The sequence below is a fragment of the Crotalus tigris genome, unplaced genomic scaffold (genome assembly GCF_016545835.1).
Source record: "Crotalus tigris isolate CLP2741 ecotype Arizona unplaced genomic scaffold, ASM1654583v1 scf7180000018030.5226217, whole genome shotgun sequence".
NCBI lineage: Eukaryota > Metazoa > Chordata > Lepidosauria > Squamata > Viperidae > Crotalus > Crotalus tigris.
The window spans coordinates 3018968-3041538 of NW_024096786.1; the positions used below are offsets into that span (position 1 = coordinate 3018968).

The window sequence follows — 22571 nt, forward strand, 5'->3', positions numbered from 1 at the left end:
GGCCTACCCAGAAAATAAGCCCTAGCTTGATTTTGGGAGGTGGGCCTAATATAAGTCTACCCCAAAAATAAGTCTTAGTTTTGGGGTGAGGCACAGACCTAAAAATCAAGCTAGGGTGGGGGTGGGGATGTGGAGCTGCCCCACACCCATTTACCTTGCAGCCAGGCCTCTCCTCGCTGGCCCACTTATTCTGTAGCATCTTCTGCAGCCAGGCCTGCATTTTTTCAGTCACAGGCCTTTCCAGAAGGCCACTGCAGCCGAGAACCGAGCTATGGATTCAATCCATAGCTCGGTACTTGGCTGCATAGGCCTTCTGAAAAGAATGCAGCTGCAGAATAAAGCTGCTCCTTCAGTCAGAAGAAGTGGACTGGCTGGGCAAGGCTGTCAGTGCCGAAAGTGAATATAAAAGACATCCCCCCAAAATAAGACCTGGTGCCTCTTTTGGAGGCAAAAAAATAATAAGACCCGGTCTTATTTTCAGGGAAACAAGGAATTTTATCGTTGACTGGAGAAATTCATACAGTTATGATCTATTTCATCAGTGGGGTAGCCTTTAAGTCTTATAAACAAACAAACAAACCCTTATTCCATATTTATTATATTTAATAAAGTAGAAAAATATATTTTATACAGGGATAGAGGGATGAAGACACAAATAAATGTCCCCTTATCTGCCTACTTTCCTAGATATATTGGAACATGGTTCCAAACATCCCAACTAGCATAGTTATACTGATAAGGGAAGATGGAAATTACATATATCTAGAAGACCTCACATTGAGAAAGATGAATGTTTGTCCTTCTTCAAAGATGTTATGGTAGTCTTTTTATTACTGGAAAAGTACATTATGTCAGCTATTACATATTATATATAACTTGTCTAAGTATATCCAGTACTTTGAATGCTTTCCAACCTTCCATTCCAAAGTTTAATGTGGATTTGCTGATTCCTCACAATCATGTGCATGTTTTTAATGTGCAGTATCACATCTTCTGTTACATTTCTGTTTGACATTTATCTCTTCTGTTTCCTGGTTTATTCAAAGCTAAGAGTGAAATCCAGTGAAAAGCACCCACTGATGCTGTGATTCACACTAATATTTCATGCTAAGAAGTGGCTATTGTAAATGTCATGAGAAATTGTTCAGTAAATGATCCATTTGGTGAATTCTTGTTTTCTATGGTCATTAGTGTTATTTGAAAGAGTACATTTATTTGCAATGTGTGAATCAACCATGATCCAACTTTAATTCAAGATTCAGATGCAGTAATAGTGTGTTTGAACCAATTTGAGATTCAGTTGAAATAATTATAATTTTCATAATTGTTATGAAATAATAAGATAAATTAATGAACTATAATGAGGAAGTATCAAGTACTTGTAGCTATTTTTCTTTCTTTGGCAAAATGGGATGAAAATTACAGGGAAGGTAGAATCTTTAGTGGAAGTTCAGCTTGGTATCGTTAATCATTTATTTGTAATGTTGTTAAATGCTTCTCCTGAAACTTTTTAAAAGACAGAGAAAGCAAGAAAATTATCTATCGAAGAACCAATTTTACTGAATTGATGCAGAAATGTCTTACAATTAGCAAACTGTTTTAAAATAGTTACTACTATTAGTTACTCTGTTACCTTCTCACCTTTGCTTTTTTTGATTGGCAGATTTGTTGGTACAGATCTTTGCTTTAAAAATGGTATTTTATATACTACTTGTGAATTCCTTCTTTTAAAAAATATTTTATTAGATTTTATATAGGTAAGGAAAAGATAGGGTCAATATGGGTACAGGGGGAATGGGAATAGGAATTTGGGGTAGAATAAGGGTAGGTACAATAATGGGGTGACCCTCCATAATAATCCCAAGATTTAACAAACAGACTACTGTCCGGATCTAAATATCGAATAAACATTATTTATATAATACTAAACAGCTGTAAAGATAAAATTAACTATAATCATATAACTAAAATTTGATAAATAAGTAAAATTCCTCTAAATAGATATCCATACTTAATAACTTATCAACTACTTGTGAATTTCTATAAACAAAAATATATAATACCAAATACACTGTCTCAAACCCCACTGTGTAGCAAAGGAGAATCCCTTCACTCAGTACAAGAGGTACAAAACTGGTGAAGAAGAAAAAGAAAACAAGAAAGAAATGAGATCATGAAGACTAAATGAATAGGAATGAAAGTGGGATCGAAAAGAGACCAAGAATTGCAGGCAAATTGGAAACAGATTAACTGAGATTATACTACAGGCCAGGCAGTTTGAGAGTTAAAGAGAGATAAGAATAAAGGGAAATAATGTATCTGGAAAAAGTAGAACACACAGAAAAACAAATCAGATTTTTTTTTAAAAAAAAAGAGCAACAGAAGAAACTTGGAAGTCTCTTATGGAGACTCTCTATGAACAACCTACCTAAACAAACGCTTCAAGCAATGATAAGCAATGATAGATTTGGATGTGACAGTAACAAAACTACTTGGTTAGCTACTTGCATCACTCTCAGAGTGCCCATCACAGTATTCAGCCCCAACTCTTCAGCTCTGTCCCTACATAGAGGGAAAGAGAGCAATGTTAGAAAATCTGCAAAGCCAGCATCTTCACATAATCATTTTAAAATCTCTGCGAAGGCATCCAATTCAATTTGAGTCCTAACATTAACCCTTTGAATATTTAATTTGAAAGCTGAATTTGAAGGTGATTCAATCAATGCTCTTCAAACTGAGTCATCTGTTTGAAACTTCATACTCCTTTTCCTCCACCCCAGTAACCTTTATGCCTAACTGGTTTTTTCCCCCTTCACTCCTTTTAACACCATGTAATTTAATCCCTTTACTTTTGTATATCTCCCAAGTACTTTCTTGCTAGTAAAACAGGTTTTTTTTTAATTTGTCAGTCACAATCAAATTTTTGGTTTTTCGTTTTTGTCCAGAGGATGAGTATCAGAGGACGGGACTATACCTATTTAAGTTCGCTCTTCCATCACTACTAATTTAATATGAAAATGTGGCACGTTCTTATGAGTAAGTTTCATATTGCTTGGAGGTTGAACACTGGGAATAGGCACAGCCTCACTGGTTATATCACTTCTGTGTAGTGAGGGAGAAGCATGATTACTTAATTGGAATGACTAATGGATAGGACTACTCTGGCTAACTATGCTTGAAGGTTTTTCTTTCCCAGTTTTCCACTTGTTTAGTATTGGCTGTGGCAGCATATTCTTCAACCATATGAGTGAAAGCTACAGACTGCTCTAGCAAGATGCACATATAATTTGACATTATTGGTCTATGCCTGCATTCACATCCAGTATTTTCATGTTTGTTTAATATTCGTTTTCACTAAGAGAAGCCACAATAGCTGGGTTTGTATTTCATGCAATATTATAAATCAGGCATGTCAAACTCCCGGCCCATGGGCCGGATGCGTCATGCCAAAACTGCGCCCACCCCATTGTTGGCAATGGGGAAAAAGTCACGATACATCACGCGACATCACATGATGTCATGAGTTTGACATGCCTGTTATAAATGATGGTTTACTAAATACATTGGTTGTGTTCACTCAAGGCAGAACTTTGGAGAGCAGGGTCTGCCTACTGTTGTTACTGGTTTTGAAGGGCCACAAGGGATGCAGTTGTTGCTGTTCTGCTGGGTAAGGGACATTTTTGAGAGTTTTTTTAAAAAAAAAAATCTAGAAAATTGGAGGCCTAATTGGTTGCAGCATCTTTCAATTAGTGAAAGTACTGGCCAAGGCTGGGGAGGAGAACTCAGTTCCTCTGCTTCAGTTGTAGAGGTTTCATGCTGCTTCACAAAGCATCTTTCAAGAAGATTTCCCAAGAAACATTGGTAAGGAAGTGGGCCTCTTCAAAGCTTTGCATTTTTGTTTTGCTTGCCTAATATACATTCTACTTACCCAATATATGCACTCAGTGTGCCATACTGTAAATCTAGCAGACGTCTACCATGCCTTTTGGCTTTACTGCCATGCTAGATGATGATTGAACTATATGGTTTATTCTACAATAAAGTGTGGTGTGCTTTACTATCCTCTGGAGGCTGTCATTAAGGGAAGAATCTGGAAAGGTCTTGGCTTCTTCCCTGCCAGCAATATTTTCTTTAGCTGTTTTTCCAATCAGAGACATTTGATAAAGATACTTATTCCTATCCATCTCTTGAAGAAGCAGTAATAGGCTAAGGATGGCAGTCCCAAGGAAAATCAATGTTTCTCAGTGGAAGCAGCCACAGAAATGATATCTCATTATTTTTTAATGTGCTTGTGGGCCATAAACATATTCTTTGTTTCATTACAATAACATTGCACTAGTTAATTAGATTGGGTGATTCCAGGTAAATAGAAAGACCTTCAATTAATTGATCCACTGTCTGGTGCCCACAATTATTCTCATTTCCACATTGTATATTAAGGATTCACTGCAGTTTTCTCATGGGACAATTGGGCAAATCTTCTATTCCTGTTATTGTGTTGAAGAATTTTTTCTGCCTTCATCTCAGCCCAGCTAAATCATCTTCATTCATTCCAGCAATTAATTAGGCTTATTCAAAAGGAAAAAAAGCCTCTTTCCTATTGCTATTATTTATTCTAACATTGTTTCATTGTCTTCCCAATAATGAGCAAAACCCACCACTATGAAACTTCACATTGGAGCAACTAAATAAACATTGAGGTAGGCAGTTTCAGTATCCAACAACAACAAAACACATACACATTCATTCTAACCATCCATAAAATTATCTAAAGCACAGATTGGTAGGAGAGGAGGTTTGCTGATAAGCTATTATTGGGAATAGCCAGCACATAAAACGGCACTTAGGAAGCTGTATGAATTGTCAGAAAAGAATTGTATTTTCAGGCTATATCTGGAATATTTCCCTGCAGACACTCCATATTTATATAGTACTTAAGGGAGTTGCAGATGACTAAGCTGAAACATTCTTATCAGAATACCTGTATTATTCAATTATTGTTTGGCACATTCCTAAACCCAAGTGGGAGGGTAAACAAAGTATGCTGGTGGAAGTTTACCAATTTTATGGTGCACTACTTTCATATTACCAGTTAAGTGGCACCAGTGGAAATTATATTAGAAACTCACTGGTGTCTTCATATTTTACACAATACCATGGTTTAACTATGATTTGTTATATAAAATAATTAGTCTCACAAAATAGATTAATCCAAAGGCAAGCAGACCAAATGATGATTATTATGTGTGGGTAATCTAGAGTTAGATCCATAGTCTAAGACTGGTGGAAGCTACATTATTCAAGTTCTAATCAAATACTTAAGCGTTACTAAGGTAGCATCCAGGCCATGGTTTTCCCAGTTGCAATGTATGGCTGTAAAAGTTGGACCATAAGAAAGGCTGAGCGCCAAAGAATTGAGGCCTTTGAACAATGGTGCTGGAGAAGACTCCTGCGAGTCCCTTGGACTGCAAGGCGTTCAAATTGGTCAATCCTAGAAGAGATCAACCCCAGCTGCTCTTTAGAAGGCCAGATCCTGAAGTTGAAACTCAAATACTTTGGCCACCTAATGAGAAGGAAGGACTCACTGGAGAAGGGCCTAATGCTGGGAAAGATTGAGGTCAATAGAAGAAGGGGACGACAGAGAATGAGATGGCTGGATGGAGTCACTGAAGCAGTAGGTGTGAACTTAAATGGACTCCAGAAGATGGTAGAGGACAGGAAGACCTGGAGGAACGTTGTCCATGGGGTCGCGATGGGCCGGACACGAATTAACAACAACAACAACAACAACAAAGGTAGCATCTAAGAATATAGGCAATTCCAAGTAGGGTGAGGTGTTTTTTTGTAAAATTAGAGTATTCGGGTCTTATAAATTCAATATTTCCAGATTTTTTTGTTTTTTTTTTATTTTTTTTTTTTTTTTTTTTATTTTTTATTTTCTTTTTTTTTTTTTTTTTTTTATTGAAAATTTTTACATTTTACAAAAACAAATCCCCTTCCCATACCCCCCCCTACCTCACCCCCCCCCCTTCCCAACCTCCCAAACCCTCCCCTGGACTTCCCAGAGCTGAGTACAGGCTTAATTAAAAAAAAAAAAAAACTTAAAACACTTTTAAAACCTAAACAAATTTAAATACAATCATCATTCTATATAAGCTCCCTCCAAAAACACAAATTTAAACATTACTTTCTTTGAATATCTATATCTATAATATAAAATCTAATTTCTCCCTCTTTCTTTATCCTAAAACGAAAAAATAAACATACAAATCTTTGTTATACCATTAAAGCTAAATACTCTTAAAGAACTTAAAGTAAGTACATATTTCCTTCAATCTTCATAATCTTCTCTCCTATCCAAAAAGAAGAAAAAAAAAAACAAAAAACAAAAAACAAAAACTTAAAAAACCTATAAGTCCTAAACAAATCTAAGCACATTTAATTAAACAAATTATTTTGTCTTAAAAATATTAATAATAATATTTAAAAACTAAAAACACTTTTAAATCCTAAACAATCTAAATACAATCATCACTCTATATAAACTCCCTCCAAAACCACAAATTTTTAAAATTTAAAATATTAGAATCCACTCACTAAAATAAGCAAATTATAATCCCTTCAAAACACAAATTTAAACAATATTATCATTAAAGGTTCAAAACTTAAAACAACAAAGTTAATAAACACATTAAACATTTCAATCTTCACCAATAACTAATTCCATCCGTAAAAAACTACATCCTTATCAATCTCAATTATATTAGTATTATTAATTATTCACATTCCAGTTTTTTCCATTCTCCATTCTTCCATTCTTCCATTTCCCTTCTCCATTCTTGTATCAAACTCGTAAGAAATGCTGCAAGTTCTGCCTTAGGAGACTGCTCCAAAATTCCTGAATCTCCCATCGACTCCGAAGCCAATAAGGGTTCCTTAAATTCCTCCTTGTATTGATCTTTACAATTGTAAGTTGTACAAGTTATCCTCTGCCCGTTCCTCTCTTGTTGATGCCCCTCAGACTGAGATTTCCCAGTTTCCATTTCAGGCAACAATTCCACCCTTAAAGATTGCTCCAAAGACTTTGTAGGTCTAACATCTCCCAGAGATTCAGAAACCACTAAATATGAAACTTCCTTAACCTTCTTCTGTTGCTGCTTTTCTTTGGGATTATATACTACACAAGTTGTCTTCTGCTCCTCAACCTGGACTTGTTGAGGCCTCTCACACAAAGATTCTCCAGTTTTCATAAATATAGGCTCTTCAAACTGTGATTCTACATTCTTTTCTTCCAAAGCTTTAAACTTAATTGATGGCGATGCACATACCCCCAGGACCGAAGTATAAAAATCTTTTGCTTGAGAAACAGTATTAAGTCTATAACATGTCCCCAGGTAATTCACCACCATTCCAATCGGAACATCCCATCTGAATGAAATTTTTCTCTTTTTAAGTTCATTTGCTAAAAAAGCAAACTCCTTTCTTCTTCTTAAAATTTTAGATGGGATCTCTTTAAAAATTATAACATCTTGTGAAGCAATTTGAAATCTCTTCTTATAATAGGCTTGCACAATTTCATTGCGTAAAGATCTTTTACCAAAGTAAATTACCACATCTCTTGGCAGATTCTTCTGTGCTGCCACCACAGAGTTAACCCTAAATAATTTTTCAATTTCATTAAGTATTCCCTCTTTTTCTTTATTCAAAATCAATGCAAAGTCCTTTGCAACCATCTCCTTCAGATCTCCTTGCAAAGACTCTCCCAGGCCTCTAATTCTTAAGGCATATTCCATTTGTCCATATTGAAGCATAAGAATCTCATTTTCCATTTCTTTTTCCATACTTTCAATTTTCCCCTCCATTATGTCCACTTTTTCAGCTACCTCTTCCACATGGGAGTTCACCTTTTCAAGAACAGAAGCAACACCTTCTAAAGCCAAAACAAAATCTTGTCTCAAGATCTTATTGTTTTCCTCTAAAATCTTTTTCATTTCTGCCCTAATTTGAATTATAACATCTCCCATCATGTCTTGCAAGTCCTTCATAGTTATTAGCTGACCCCCAGAAGAGGGTGAAACTGTTGATTTAGAAACTGTAGAAATCCCTGGACGCTTTGGAGCCATCTTAAAGAAAAACCTTTAGTCCTTCTTAAGCAATTATAAAAATTCCTTCAAAAATATAACTCCCTCCAAAGAAGGTCATTATAATAAAAAGAAAAAAGGGAAAAAAAGGAAGAGAAAAAGAATTAAAAAAAAGTTTTACTCCTTCTTAAAAATTACAAAAAATTAAACAGAAAAAAAGTCCTTCAAAAAAGGGTCATTACAATAAAAAAAAAAAGGGGAGTTCAAAGGAAAAAAAAGGGAGAAGGGGAAAAAAAAATAATTAAATAAAAAAAGTCCGTTCCAAAAAAAATACTTAGAGATACCAAAAACAACCATTCCAATCATAAGGAAATAAAAAGAGAAAGGGAAAGGAAAGAAAGAAAAACACCAAAAAGCCTGCCGGTCAGCATTCTAACTTCCAGAAAAAAAAACACCGAGGAGTTTGCCGATCGCCATTTTACTTTCCCTTTCAACAAAGAAAAAAAATAAAAAGAGAGAATAAAAATAGAAACAAATCTTAAAACTTAAAATCCAAATAAGTCAAAGAAAGCAAAAACTAAATCCTCTACTCAGCTCTGTCCATTTAAAAAAAAAAAAAACTCACCAGTTCTCTTTAAGCACGGAGGTGTTTGCGGCGGCTCGTTTTGTCCCTGAGGACAAAAACAGCTGGGAAGCGGAGACAAGTCTGAACTCCGTGGGAGCACTCCTTTCACCCCCCCCAAAAAAAAACTTGGGGGGTGCGAAAGAGGCTCTACCACTATTCAGACACTCTCTACCCCCCCCCTTTGCCCGGGAGGGGGATTTTGAACCGCTGAACAGCTGATATCTGCTGTTCATAGCGGTTCTTACACTTACCCAGGAGGACGGCTACAAAGTAGCCGCCATCACGCACGCAAAATCCACCGGAAGTCCAATATTTCCAGATTTTGAGGAAGTCCTTTAGGTATTGCTTCAAGGGTTCCATTCACAACTGGTATAACAATGTATTCCTTTTTCCATAAGCATTTCAGCTTTGATCTTTAATTTCCCCATATTTTGTAGTTTTTTGCCTAACATCATCTAGTACAGTGGTTCTCAACCTTTTTATACCGGCGACCCCGGTCGTAAGCACGCGCCGCGTATGCGCGGTGCCACCCCCTGCGCCGGCTGAGGCATAGCCGGCAAGGGGTGGTGGCAGGCAGGCCCGGACGCTCCCGGGCGGCTGCAGCAGGCAGGGCGACCACCGGCTGGGCTACCAGCTGGCCCAGCCCAAGGCAGGTAAGGCAACCCCACGTGTGCCAGCAACCCTCCCTGCGCCCACCGCTGCCCCGCTAGGCTTACCTTGGCCGCCGGCCGTTCGGGGCAGTGGCAGGCGCTCCTGGGCGGTCGTGGCAGCGGCAGCGCAGGGCGCCCACCGGCTGGGCCACCAGCTGGCCCAGCCCAAGGCAGGTAAGGCACTTGCTGGGCCCCACACGCGCCAGCAACCCTCCCTGCACCCACCGGCCTCCCACCTCCCACCCCCGGCCCTCTTTTACTTACTTTTTAGTTGCTCGGCAGGGAGGGAAGCTCTGCAGACTGTTCCTCTTGCAGCACCGTTTGCAGACTGGGGCTTTTGGCAGGCTCAGCAGGACAGAGACAGCCCTGGACAATTCCTATTGACTTTTGAAAGCCAATAGAATTAGACTCTGTTCAAGAGAGTCTATTCTATTGGCTTTTGAAAGCCAATAGAATAAGAGGGAGTAGCAGAGCTAAGGAAAAGGGGAAAAAATGGCGGAAAAAATGGCGGATCGCGTTGTTTGGCGACCCCCGTGAAATGGTCGTTCGACCCCAAATGGGGTCGCGACCCACAGGTTGAGAACCGCTGATCTAGTATAACAACAACAATGTACTAGATGGTCCTTTTTTCAATAACCATTATATCTGGCATGTTATGAACAAGATGGCTATTTTTTAAGATCTTAAAGTCCTATAAGATCTTAACACAGTCTTTTATTATTATATACACAAAAAGTTGCCTTTTGTAATTGACTGTTGGTGATTTTGTCAATGCCAATAGTGTTCAAGTGGTGCTCCAGGTGCTTATTATTATTATTATTATTTTGATTTATATGGCCACTCATCCATTAAAGAGATCTAGGCTTAATGTGGTGCCTGGCTTCATGAAAGCCAACATCTCATCTCCTAAGTCCTCATTAAAATGAAAATAAAAATATTGCAGTGACCTGCTTCAATATGATATCTCAAATTACTCCACCTTGATGCCTCAAATCAAATAGGCTAGCTTAATTTGACCAGTCTCTTCACTCGAGTGGAAAGGGATCCATGTCCTTCTTTGAAGGTACTGCAATTGATTGTGCTTTGCTGCAATCCACAGGGAAGCAGGGATTTAATCCGGAGTGCCACTTCAAAGCTTCATCACAATAAAGTGCTATTATATTTTCCTCACAATTGAGAGGAAATAATAGTTATTCAAATTTTAGTATATTACTTATGAACTAACGTGGCCTGTTTGTATACACATTTCTTCTATCCAGAAATAAACTACAATTTATTTTATAACTTTCTTTTGTGGGTTTCTAAGTTTTAACACAGGTGGATGTAATTGATGCATGTACATCATGTGGTAGTATGGCTGTTTATTTTATGCCACAGAGTATGATTAATGTTCCCTTCTATATACTTGTCTATTGAGAAGCTGCAATGAGACAGTTGAGTCTTCGACACGAATGAAGGCAAATGTCCCAGGATAATGTTGCAGGATCCAATCGGGGTCGGTCACTGGGACCAGAGGTTTAGCCTTCTGAGTTTTTGGGCTCGTGCTGGCCCATCTTCAGGGAACTTCTCTCTCACCAGAATGTGTGAGTCGTCAACACTTGATGGTTCCTTTGTTCAGTTGGTTTGCTATATAAAATAAGAAGGGACACTGCCTTCCCTCATATAACTCAGCCTTAATTGAGTTTGAAGTCTGAATTTTTTGCATTCTTTTGAGCTCATCCCAAACAAATACACAGTCTTAGATAAGAGATACTTTCTGAACAAATGTTGAGGTGTTATCTACAGTTTTTCACAGGCACAGTGTGCACATAATTTTTTTTTGTAAAAACCAATTATACCTCAGCACTTACATAGTCTTTTCTCTCTAATCTTCTCAGAAATTGTTCACGCCCTGTATGATGTGACCTCAAATGCAGTGTGAAAATATCACAATTCACAGTTTAAAACCTCTCCAGGCTTCTTCCACTCAATAATTTCCTTATTGTTATAAATTAATAGCACATTCTGCAGCTCAACGGATGTAATTTTAAATCTGACTTATAAAACAGTATGTGATTTATAAAATTAACCAAGAAATGTTGTTGATTTAAGAGGTAAAGAAATCCTGAAGTGATAGGGTTCCCTTCCATGATACCCTGGAAAATATCCTATCCCTTTTTCATCTGGATGAAAGAAAGCAAAGTAGTGTCCATCCCAGAGATCATTTCCTGGAATGTCCAAGCCTATCCCTCAAGGTCTGATACTGGTGACCAAACATCAGGAGAAAGGGAAAATTTAGCATTCATGAATTGCAATTCATTGTTATCTTTCAGGAAGTGAATACATCTCACTTTTCTGCAGAAGGGGACTACTAGAAACATAAAATGTACTAAATGAGGCAGTAAAAACCATTCTTTCAGTAACAGAAACTAATGAAGAAAAATATTGGCACAAAGAGGTTCAAAGATCTGCAATGAACGGAGATGAAAAAGACATAGACAGGATACCCTTATGTTAGAGCAAAGAAGGCAATCTTCTGCAGCCAGCCAAGACCTACATTTTAGTTGGAGAGCAAAACGGTCATGGCGTGAGAGAGAAGAACCAGAGCAACAAGTATCCTTGTGCAGAATTTCAGAGGGTGCTTTAATGAAGCTCAGTAGGAGTGCCTCTTTCAAAGCCAGACACTTTATTGAAGCAGAGCATCTGTCTGAAGCTCTTTTCTATGGGAACGTAGTAATAGCCTAAAACAAGTGTGCCTGCTTTTGATTCAGAGTGCCAGGGCTGAGTGACTTAGCTCTCAGAGTGGAGATACAAAATGGTACCATTTTGCAGAGACTTGGTGAAAACCACAAATTAATAAGTGAACATTTAACTCAAATGAACAAATAAATTAATAAATACTGTGAATGATATGGACATTATAATTGAACATGTCTAACTCTTTTCCCACAGATTTAGAAATCAGCCCTTTCTCCATGTAATTGAAAAGGAAATAAAAAACACTGTTTTCAACAGATTTGATTTTAATCCAACATGCATAGGCTATATTGCTATAGTATACTGAAATAATGATGATGATGATGATGATGATGATAAAACTCCAGCAATGTTACAAAAAACTGCGCTACTTGGAAAATCTTATATTTTAAGGAGGTACCTGGTTGACACCTAGAATGCTGGTAGCAACCCGTGTCAACCATCAGCACCAGCCAATTTGAATGTTCAGTTGACTGAGGTTCATGTTTAATGAATAAAAGATAATGATGATGATGATGATGATAATAACAACAACAACAATGTTAATAATAAAGTTGGAAGGGACCTTGGAGCTTATGTAGTCCAACCCCCTGCTTAGGCAGGAAACCCTATACCATTTCAGACAAATGGTTGTCTAATCTCTTCTTCTTCTTAAAAACTTCCAGTGTTGGAGTATTCACAAGTTCTGGAGGCAGGTTTTTATTTTATTTTATTTTTATTTTATGAAACTTATATACCGCTTTACGTGCAAGCATTCTCTAAGCGGTGTACACCAGTAAGCAATGTATATATATATTTACATTGCCCCCAACAATCTGGGTCCTCATTTTACCTACCTTGGAAGGATGGAAGGCTGAGTCAACCTCAATTAATCAGGTTGTTTCACTGATTTATTGTTCTGTCAGGAAATTTCTCCTTAGTTCTAGGTTGCTTCTCTCTTTGATTAGTTTCCATCCATTGCTTCTTGTCCAGCCTTCAGGTGCTTTGGAGAATAGCTTGACTCCCTCTTCTTTTGCCAATCTCTGAGATATTGGAACACTGCTATCATGTCACCCCTAGTCCTTCTCTTCATTAAACAGACATACCCAATTCCAGCAGTCCCCTGATCCTCTTTGTTGCTCTTGGAAAAGGAGTAAATTGTGAGTGACTAGGCAACAATATAAATTTTCCAAATAAATAAATACATTTTAAACAAAACACATTTTTGTGTTTAAAATGTATTTTTTGTTCTCTGAGACATTAGCAAATTCATTCTGGCATCGTCCATTTTGTCTGATATCTTATAGATCCTATTTGCCAATGTATTCACTTCCATACACTGGCAGCACACAATCCATGATGTGGTACCAGGGATTTTTTAAGAAAAAGTCTGCAGTAGCAGAATGAGAGTTTGACTACAAGGATTAAAACCCAAAATGGCTACAGAGAAAAAGGGCAATTCTCAGTCGTATTCAAAATCCTGATGTTTCATCAATTTACACACAGACTGGCTGCATATTTTAAATGCTTTTCCTCACTCAGTCAAATGAATGAACAAACATATGAATTTATTATGTGGAGAAGCCCAAGGATAGAATAGCAATGTTTATCCTTGATGGGTTTTTCTTAATTTCCTCAGGTTTCAACCATATGCATAAATACAAATATGAGCATCTCCTGGGGGAGTGGGGGGTGGGAGGGGGAAGGGAATGACACAATATGTATTGTGGTGTGTCAATTCAAACTCTACATCTGTGTTGCAATATTGCATACAGGTACCTAAGGAGCAGAGTTTGTTTCATGGCTTGTTTCAGTATTTTAATGAAATCTTGGCAAGCTGTGGGCCTCTTGACATTTGCTTTGAGCAGCAAAGATATAGTGCAACATTTCCTTGTAGAATTCCCACCTGCCTGCATTAATAAAACATTAATTGTGAAAATATCCATTCTTACATAATCTACATAGCACCAAGTTCATGTAAGAGAACAGTATGCACATTTTTGGAGAAACTCCCAAACTTGCCGAAGTACAAAGAAAAGCAATGCTTCTAGAAAGAAAGAGAATTCCAAGTCAGTATTCTGAAAGGATGTGTGAAGACTGAGAGGAGAATATGAGTAGGAAAACAGGAACCATTTGTTCTTCAGTGGTGCTGTGTTCTTTCCAAAGTGGTGTATATAATTCAAGATGCAGGGACCTGATTCACACATCAGACAAAGCTTTGTTTGCTTTTGGCTCAGCATATTGCATGAACCCAGCCAACAGTAGTTTATAAACCAATGTTGTTGTTTTTCAGTACTCCATCATGATCAAGTCATGGCTTAGTGCAATAAAAGAACTCATTCACTGTAACACTAAGATTGTGATCAAATGTATCATATCAATAATCAATAATTTATACATGAGTTTCTACACTTATTTTATTGGCATATATAGTATTCAACATATTTAAACTTATGTCTCTTTATGAGCTTTGTCTGTTTTTCAAAGCGAGGAAAGGAAAGAGGGAAGAAAAGGGAAGGGAAGGAAAGGAAAGGAAAGGAAAGGTAGTGGCTATAAGATATTAGTAACATATGACAAAAAAAATCTCAATAATGCAAACAGATGTGATACTTACTATATGTACATATTAACAAATTGCAAGGAACTGCCCTTTCTATTTATTAGTCCAGAAGTGAACATTCAGACTCCTCTTCATGTTCCCATAAAAAATATTAATGAGAAAACAAATTATATTAATTAACATTCTATTAAATCAGCGGTTCTCAACCTTTGGGTCGTGACCCCATTTGGGGTCGAACGACCATTTTACGGGGGTCGCCAAACAACGCGATCCGCCATTTTTTCCCCTCAGGGGTGGCACCGTGCATGCACATCGCGCATGGGGGTGCCGCCGCGCATGGGGGTGCTGCCGCGCATGTGCGGTGCATCCTTATGACCGGGGTCACCGTATAAAAAGGTTGAGAACCACTGTATTAAATGTATAGAAGTGGAGAGTTATCTGCCTTGAGCACATTTGCATACAGTTTGGGTTGGAAAAAAATATTGTCATAGTTCAGGCATGCCAAATATGCCTCAGCGTGCACCCTGGAGACCTACTAATATGCAACAGCCACTTTTACCAAGCGCTGAAGATGCTAGCTGAGCTAGAGATTCTCATGGTAACAACTCCCAACGACATTAGTGTGATAGGCTGATAAAAAAGCATTATGCAAATATATGCAGTGCATATGGCACTTAACAATTCCTGAATAGATATTTACAAAATAGGCTATCTATCATAGTCTATAAGACTACATCTGGTGTTTTTAAGGGTTTGAGGAAAAATCTGTAGGAACGAAGGAAGGACTTATGCTCTGAAATGCCAACTTTTGATGTCATATTTCTCATCCCCCTGATTAATTCCATTAATTGCAAAATATGTCAAGACATGTTTTGAAGGCAAGATTATGGAGTGTTAGGAATTAACCCAGAACCTTTTATTAAGCAGCACGAGGAAGCAGATTATGCACATCTATACAAGAATAAATTGCTCAAATCAGAAGCATATTTATTTGATTCTTCATTTATTTTAATGTTCTATGGCTTACAATAATTGTGCTAAGACTTTACCTCTGTATTTTCATTGTGAACAATTCTGCAGAGAGGGGGAGAGAGGGTGCATATTTCATTTTCTTCAGTAGTTCTTTGCCTACTGCAGTAGTTGGTTATACAAAAAGTTAGTATTGCAACATTATTCCTATTTCCTAAATATCAAATTGGGCTTCCTATGTCATTCAGTAAGTAATTACTATGTCATTATTAAGTAATAATGAAACCATCAGTTAAACAAATCTTTCTTGTTTTTAATATAACTAGAAAAGACTACTTAGTTTCTCACCGAGCCTGACTTTCTTCACTAGTAATTTCCTTAGGACAAAACCATATTTTGTTGTTGTTCTTGTTAATTGCGAAGTCGTGTCCAACCATCGCGACCCCATGGACAACGTTCCTCCAGGCCTTCCTGTCCTCTACCATCTTCTGGAGTCCATTTAAACTCACGCCTACTGCTTCAGTGACTCCATCCAGCCACCTCATTCTCTGTTGTCCCCTTCTTCTATTGCCCTCAATCTTTCCCAGCGTTAGGCCCTTCTCCAGTAATTTCACAATGACTTTTTCAGAGTATTCCTTGCTTTTACAGATTCAAGCATCCCTGAAATGATACCTAAAACTAAGCTATAGTCATTCTCCGTGTGATAAATGAAACCTGGTCTGAAGGCTTATAAATAAAACAGAAATGTAAGGGTTGCCTTTTTGCAGCATTATATGGTAAAACAGACCGGCTGAAGGTTGGCAAAGTAGTTATTTATTCAACCTCATATTTATTCACCCTATATATTTCTTCCTCCAATTTTAAAACCGCATTCATCTTCTTTCAGTCTGGCTTCCTTTAATATATATTCATATTGAGGGAAGCTGGATTGGAGGAAGATGAATGTGGTTTTTAAAATTGGAGGAAGAAATATCAATAACCTGTGCAATGCTAATGACAGCACTCTGGTAGCTGAAAAGCGCAAAGCGGCAGCATAAAAGTCAAGGAACACAGTGATAAAATGCGACTAAAATGAAATATAATTGGCAATGAAAACAAAGTAATGACAACAGGTTTAACAACCAGCCTCAGCGTTCACAATGAAAATATTGAAGTGATGGACAGTTTTTGTCTTTTTGAATCAACCACCAAACAGTAAAGGAACAAGTAATCAAGAAATATGTCACAGACCAGCATATGGTAGAGCAGCCATGATGTATCAAAAATAGACAAAATAGGAATAATATACCAAATAACACAAAAAGTTTGTGAACATTAGTTTAGAGAATAAAAAAAGCAGAAGACTAGAAGAATGCATTCATAAGCACCAATTAGTAGTCCAAAATCATGATGCTATATCACTACTATCCCTCCATATAATAATCTAGGATATAACTTCAACAGTGAAACAGCAGAAATTTTACAAGAAGTCAGATTGGTAAATGCAAAGGGATTTTTTTGGAAAAAATGGCACCCTTATCTATGTTAACCATGATAACTTGCTATACACATGTCACCCTTATGTATGGATCTATCAAAAGATAAAACCAAACAGTTTGTTGGCATGGACTTTAATGGCTATCCATGAAACTCTCCCACCCAAACATGTGCATAACTAATATAAGAAAAAATGTACACAATCTTGGTCAACCAATGAACTGCGTCTCCCCACATCTCCTTCCTTGATGTCAGCCTAGCTGACCAGATCAGAAAATCAACCCCACAGAAAAAAATAGAACTATACTTTATTAAGATAGGCAATAATAGCAGACTTTTGCACGGCAGGTTGTGCTTTACCTCTTGTCTTTCTTATACTCAAGTGAATCAGGGAAGCGTTTGTCTGAACCATTTCTGAATTTATTTATTATATTTATATGCTTCCTGTCTCCATTTCCAAAGTGGCTCTGGGTGGCTGACTGGGGCTTAAAGAATGTTTCGGTATTCTTTGCCTAAGTAATGGTTCATGCATATTTCAATCAAGGTCTTTCACTTGCTACAATTGCTTCGTACAATAATGAAAAAATTGTAATCCTAAAACCCAACCAAAGAATTCTAATAATATAACACACCAATCCTGAGCTTTGTATATTGTCTACTATCAAGACTATGTTTATTTTAAAGCCCTGATCATGAGAGCTTAAAGAGGCAGGTGTGCGTGCATTAATCCATTTTCCAAATCATTAGGTGTATTCAGCATTCACTCTCTGATCTTTGCAATGTCTTGTCTGCTTCCCACTTCTTTACATAAAAGCATCACTGCTATTGAGGTATGTGATATGCTTATGCTTAACAGGGCTTGAAAATATGCTCCCATATACAAGGATGAGCACTTTTCTAAGAGCTATACACATTTGACTCCTCTTATTGTAACACTTTAATAATCCTCTTCACTATTATGCTTGAATTCTATGGTGATTCAACATTATTAATCTGTCTTGTGCCCCAATTTCCATTTCAGTAACTGACAGTCTTTCAGACAAAAATGTGTATGGTTGTTACATGATCAGTTCATCAATTTAAGATTTGGAATTAAGGCGAGGATTCATAAAAGTTAATAGCAATTGGCAAAATGTAACTATATTACCCCTTCCCTATGAACAAAGAGTAGACATAACAACTAGGGAATAAAATTAAATGCAAAATCAAATCTTTATTTGATAATACATTAGTAGCAGACTGTGCAAAAACTATGCATAGGTAATTTATCTGCTGCAGTAGTTGATAATCCAAAGAAACTAATACATTTGAAGAATTCTCTTCTAATCAAGCCAAGGGCAAGGAATTGTTAGTGCTCCATTCATGTAGTTTTGTTCAACAACAATAACACACTGTATTGTCTCCTTCTGGAATATTTTTTTCTACTTTCAATAACCTACATTTATAGAATCCCCATGTTGTCTCTCATATAAATAATAACCAGGTATAACCCAGAGTGAACTTTCTAAAATCAACCTCTGGCTGCTGGATACAGCCACCTAGTGTGTAGCATTTTGTCTGTCATGATCCAACTTTCATGTTGACTCTTTCCCTAAATTATGAACAGCAGTAAAGAATTAGGACATTATGCTAAGTCACCAAATGTGTTTTGTGACCTAGAATGAATCAATTTACACAGCAAGCACTAAGCCCCCAAATATGATATGGAGTTCTGTGTTTAGCATTTGAAGAGAGTCCTCTTGGGATGCCTTTAATTCAAAGGAATGATGTCAGTGGGTGACATCCCAGGTGAATCCCAAGGAGCAGAAAAATCTTTTTCTTTTTGGACTGCTTCTCCTTGTGTGACCTGTTCCAGTAAAAGAAGACAGCTGTTGCCATAGTTGTGCAACATTAAGCAACCAAATTAGGGCTGCTTGGAGAAAACTAGCAGCCATCCTGATTGTCGCAAACATATCCTGAAGTCACAGGTCAGTTCTCTCCTTCTCCCTCCCTCCCTCCCTCCCTCCCTCCCTCTCTCTCTCTCTCTCTCTCTCTCTCTTATAAAACACCAGATTTTTTCATAGTTGCATGTAAGTTAACTAAGTCAGAGTGAAGCTACAAAATGAACAGTGTATCAGTTAAAAGAGGATTAATGAATTCTCTCTGACTTTTTCTATTTGGCAAATATTTAGAATTTATAATATATTAATGATAAATAACAATCTATAATTTTACTTGTTATTTGGGAAATCATTCAGAATCTTGTACCTGATAATAGGAGTTGCCTTCGGGGTGGATATCCCCTTTTAAACTGGGTCTACTATGTGTCTAAAATACAGTAAGCTGCTTCTCATAAAAGAAATGAAGGCTATTTGAACAAAAAAGTTATGTATCTATTTTATATACAATTTGCCAGATTTATTTTACCGATAAGACGATCCTATGTCTGCAGATTTCATCCAGGTTTTTTTTCCCCCAGAACATAAACAATTTACCCCTTCGTTAATTTTCCCATTGGTACAATAGGTTTGGATTTTCAGAAGCAAATTAGAAAAAAAAATACACTCAGCAAAGTGGTCCAACATGAATTGAACTTGAATTTGGAAAGCCTTGATTCAGAGTAAGGTCTTAGCATCATTGCATTATCTTGGACACCAATCATCATAGCTTGTTTGGGTTTAGTTTAGAATGGTATGGGAAATAAGGAAGATATTTCTTTCTTGATGTTATTGCTGTGATTATTGTATCCTGAGGCCTTAATGTTATAGTGGAATAGAATAGAATAGAATAGAATAGAATAGAATAGAATAGAATAGAATAGAATAGAACTGAAATGGACCTTGGAGGTCTTCTAATCCAGCCCCCCCCCACCCGCTCAAGCAGGAGAACGTATACCATCTCAGGCCACATATTATGGCTAATCAATACAAACTAAAATTTAGTCCTAAGCAGTGCTTTTTTTCTAAAAAAAAAAAAAAAAGGGTGCCGGAACTCACACACATCATACAACCCGCCTTGCCTACCCTATAAGGTTCCATCCAAAAAAGGTGCCGGAACTCCGTTCTGGGTGTTCTATGAGAAAAAAAGCCCTGGTCCTAAGTAATTTCAACTCCCAGAATTCTCCCAGCCAACAAGGGTTTCTGGAGCTGAAGTCCACACAGCTTAAAGTTGCAAAACTTGAGAAACCCCGGTGCATGCTATAAGTCTGTAAGGAAGACTATAGGCCCATGGTCTGGTAGGAAATTTCATTTTCCCAGAATCCTTTAAATGAGTATTCTTTAATTCCTTGACTATAATTTTCTAGTGATGCAGATACAAGGTGCTGGAGTCACAGAATCTCCACAGCCTTGTCTGTGCTTTAAGAAACAGTTCAAATCTTTCCGATGTTCTGCCTACATGGAATTATTTTTGTGCTTTAAGGTTAATAGGTATTCCTTCCAAGGAATCTGTGTACTTTTTTTCTTTCTTGAATATCTTGAACAATCTTTGAAAACAGCTTCAGGTCAGATATGTAAATTCTTTATGCTAAGTCTCATTGATTTTTGTAGCCTGCTTGGCTTTTATGAGGAGCCAGTGAATTAAGAGCTCTTTCTGTGACAGAAAGAGCTGCTGGTATCATTCTAGATAGCAGCATACACTTTTTTAGATGCCAACTTAGTCTGCTTTTCTGGTGACATGACCATAAAAATTAAATGCAGTCTGACTTGCATTTGCACTTAAAACGCCAAGCTATGAGTCTTTGGAGGCAAAAAAAAAAAAGGGGAGGAAGCACTAAACTGTGATCTTAAAAGTTTGTGAGCCAATATTTAAAAAGCCAGAAATACACTCACCCGAGTGATCCTTTCTTCCTCCTATTTAGCACAGTTGGCTCTCATCTGCAGTATCAAATGAGCAAGAATTTATTTGTTTGTAAGACAAGCCAGTGCCAATGTTCATGAATAGCAGGTGGGCTTTCTTTCAGTGATCCTGCTGGCTATCCTGAACAATTTTGTTATGTTTTTCCCCCCATTCTATCATATTAGGATATATTCTAATTTACAGTCCTCTGGGTTAAATTGTCTGATCAGTTTCAGAAACTGTGCTAGCTAAGCACAAATACTATACATTGCTAGTATCTTTTTATTGATTATGTGGCATCAAGTTGGTGTTAATTGCTAGCAACCACATAGACAGACTTTCTCCATGACAATTTGTTCCTAACTGGTCCTTCAAATCTTTCAGCAATGCATTCATCCCCATTCTGAGTACATCCACCTTGATGCTGATCATCCTCTTCTTCTCTTACCCTTTACCAACCATTTTATATTCACTATCCATGTGATTTTTCCTGATAAAATTACAGGAGTGGCTTGCCATTGCCTCCTCCCACACAGTATGAATTGATGCCTCCACCTTGTCACTGTCTCTGGCATCTTCTTGTATGTCACTACTGTTCAATATAACTACTTGCTTGCTTTAGCTGGACAGCTGAGATAACCTTCATGTCTTGGGTGACCTTGCTGGGAATGTGTATCTTTAACGTACACTTCCAGTATTCTTCATTCATCCCTGTTCCCACCATGATGAGATAGTACAGCAAGACTCGGGAGACAGTTATTGTTACATCAAATAATAATAATAGACACCATATTGATAATTTGGGGAAACAAGAAACAATTTGCTGTTTTTCCCTCTCTTCTGCAGTTAATTTTTAATAATAATAATAACAACAATAACAATAATAATAGAGTTAGAAGGGATCTTGGAGGTCTTCTAGTCCAACACCCTTCTCAGGCAGGAAACCCTATACCATTTCAGACAAATGGTTGTCCAGTCTCTTCTTAAAAACTTCCATTGTTGGAACATTCACAATGTCTGGAGGCAGGTTGTTCCACTGATTCCACTGATACTAACTTTCATTCTCCCCATAAAGACAACTCAACATTACTCCGTGGTCACTGAGTAATCAGAATGCTATTTTCCGAGAACTAAGACCAGAAATATTCCTGTTGGGTATTCTACCAGGGAAATACAATAAAGAGAAAACATATTTAATTATTCATATAATTAAGGCAACCAGGATTGTGTTTGCACAAAATTGGAAAGCACTGAAAGCCCCCTCCCCCAGAGGGAGAGGTGATTGGGAAAATACTGGAATGGGCAGAAATGAATAGACTTAACAATGACAATTAAAGATAAGACAGAGTCAGACTACTATGAAATCTGGGGAAATTTTTATGATTGGCTGAAAAGAGAATACGGTTAAAAGATAGTTAACATCAATTCAGATGGAAGAAGAAGGAGCAGATAAGGAGCGAGATCCAGGCGACACAGTATTGAATAACTGGAGGTTGTATAAATATTTATAGAAGTATATATCGAGAAGATTAGATAAATAGAAGTATTAATGTAAGAGAAAATTAATCTTATTGTATATAATACAGATAGGGAAATTTGGAGAGAGGAGTTGCTCGGATATTACCCCTGAATTGTATCTGAAGATGGATGAGAGGGAAGAAAGGAGAGGAGAGAGAAGA

The 22571-nt window shown here is 37.3% G+C and overlaps 1 protein-coding gene across 3 annotated transcripts in view; it reads left to right on the plus strand.

The window, feature by feature from the left end:
* The window catches only part of GRM1 (glutamate metabotropic receptor 1), a 195700-nt gene that overhangs the window by 111704 nt on the left and 61425 nt on the right, over positions 1-22571 (plus strand). The window lies entirely within an intron of this gene.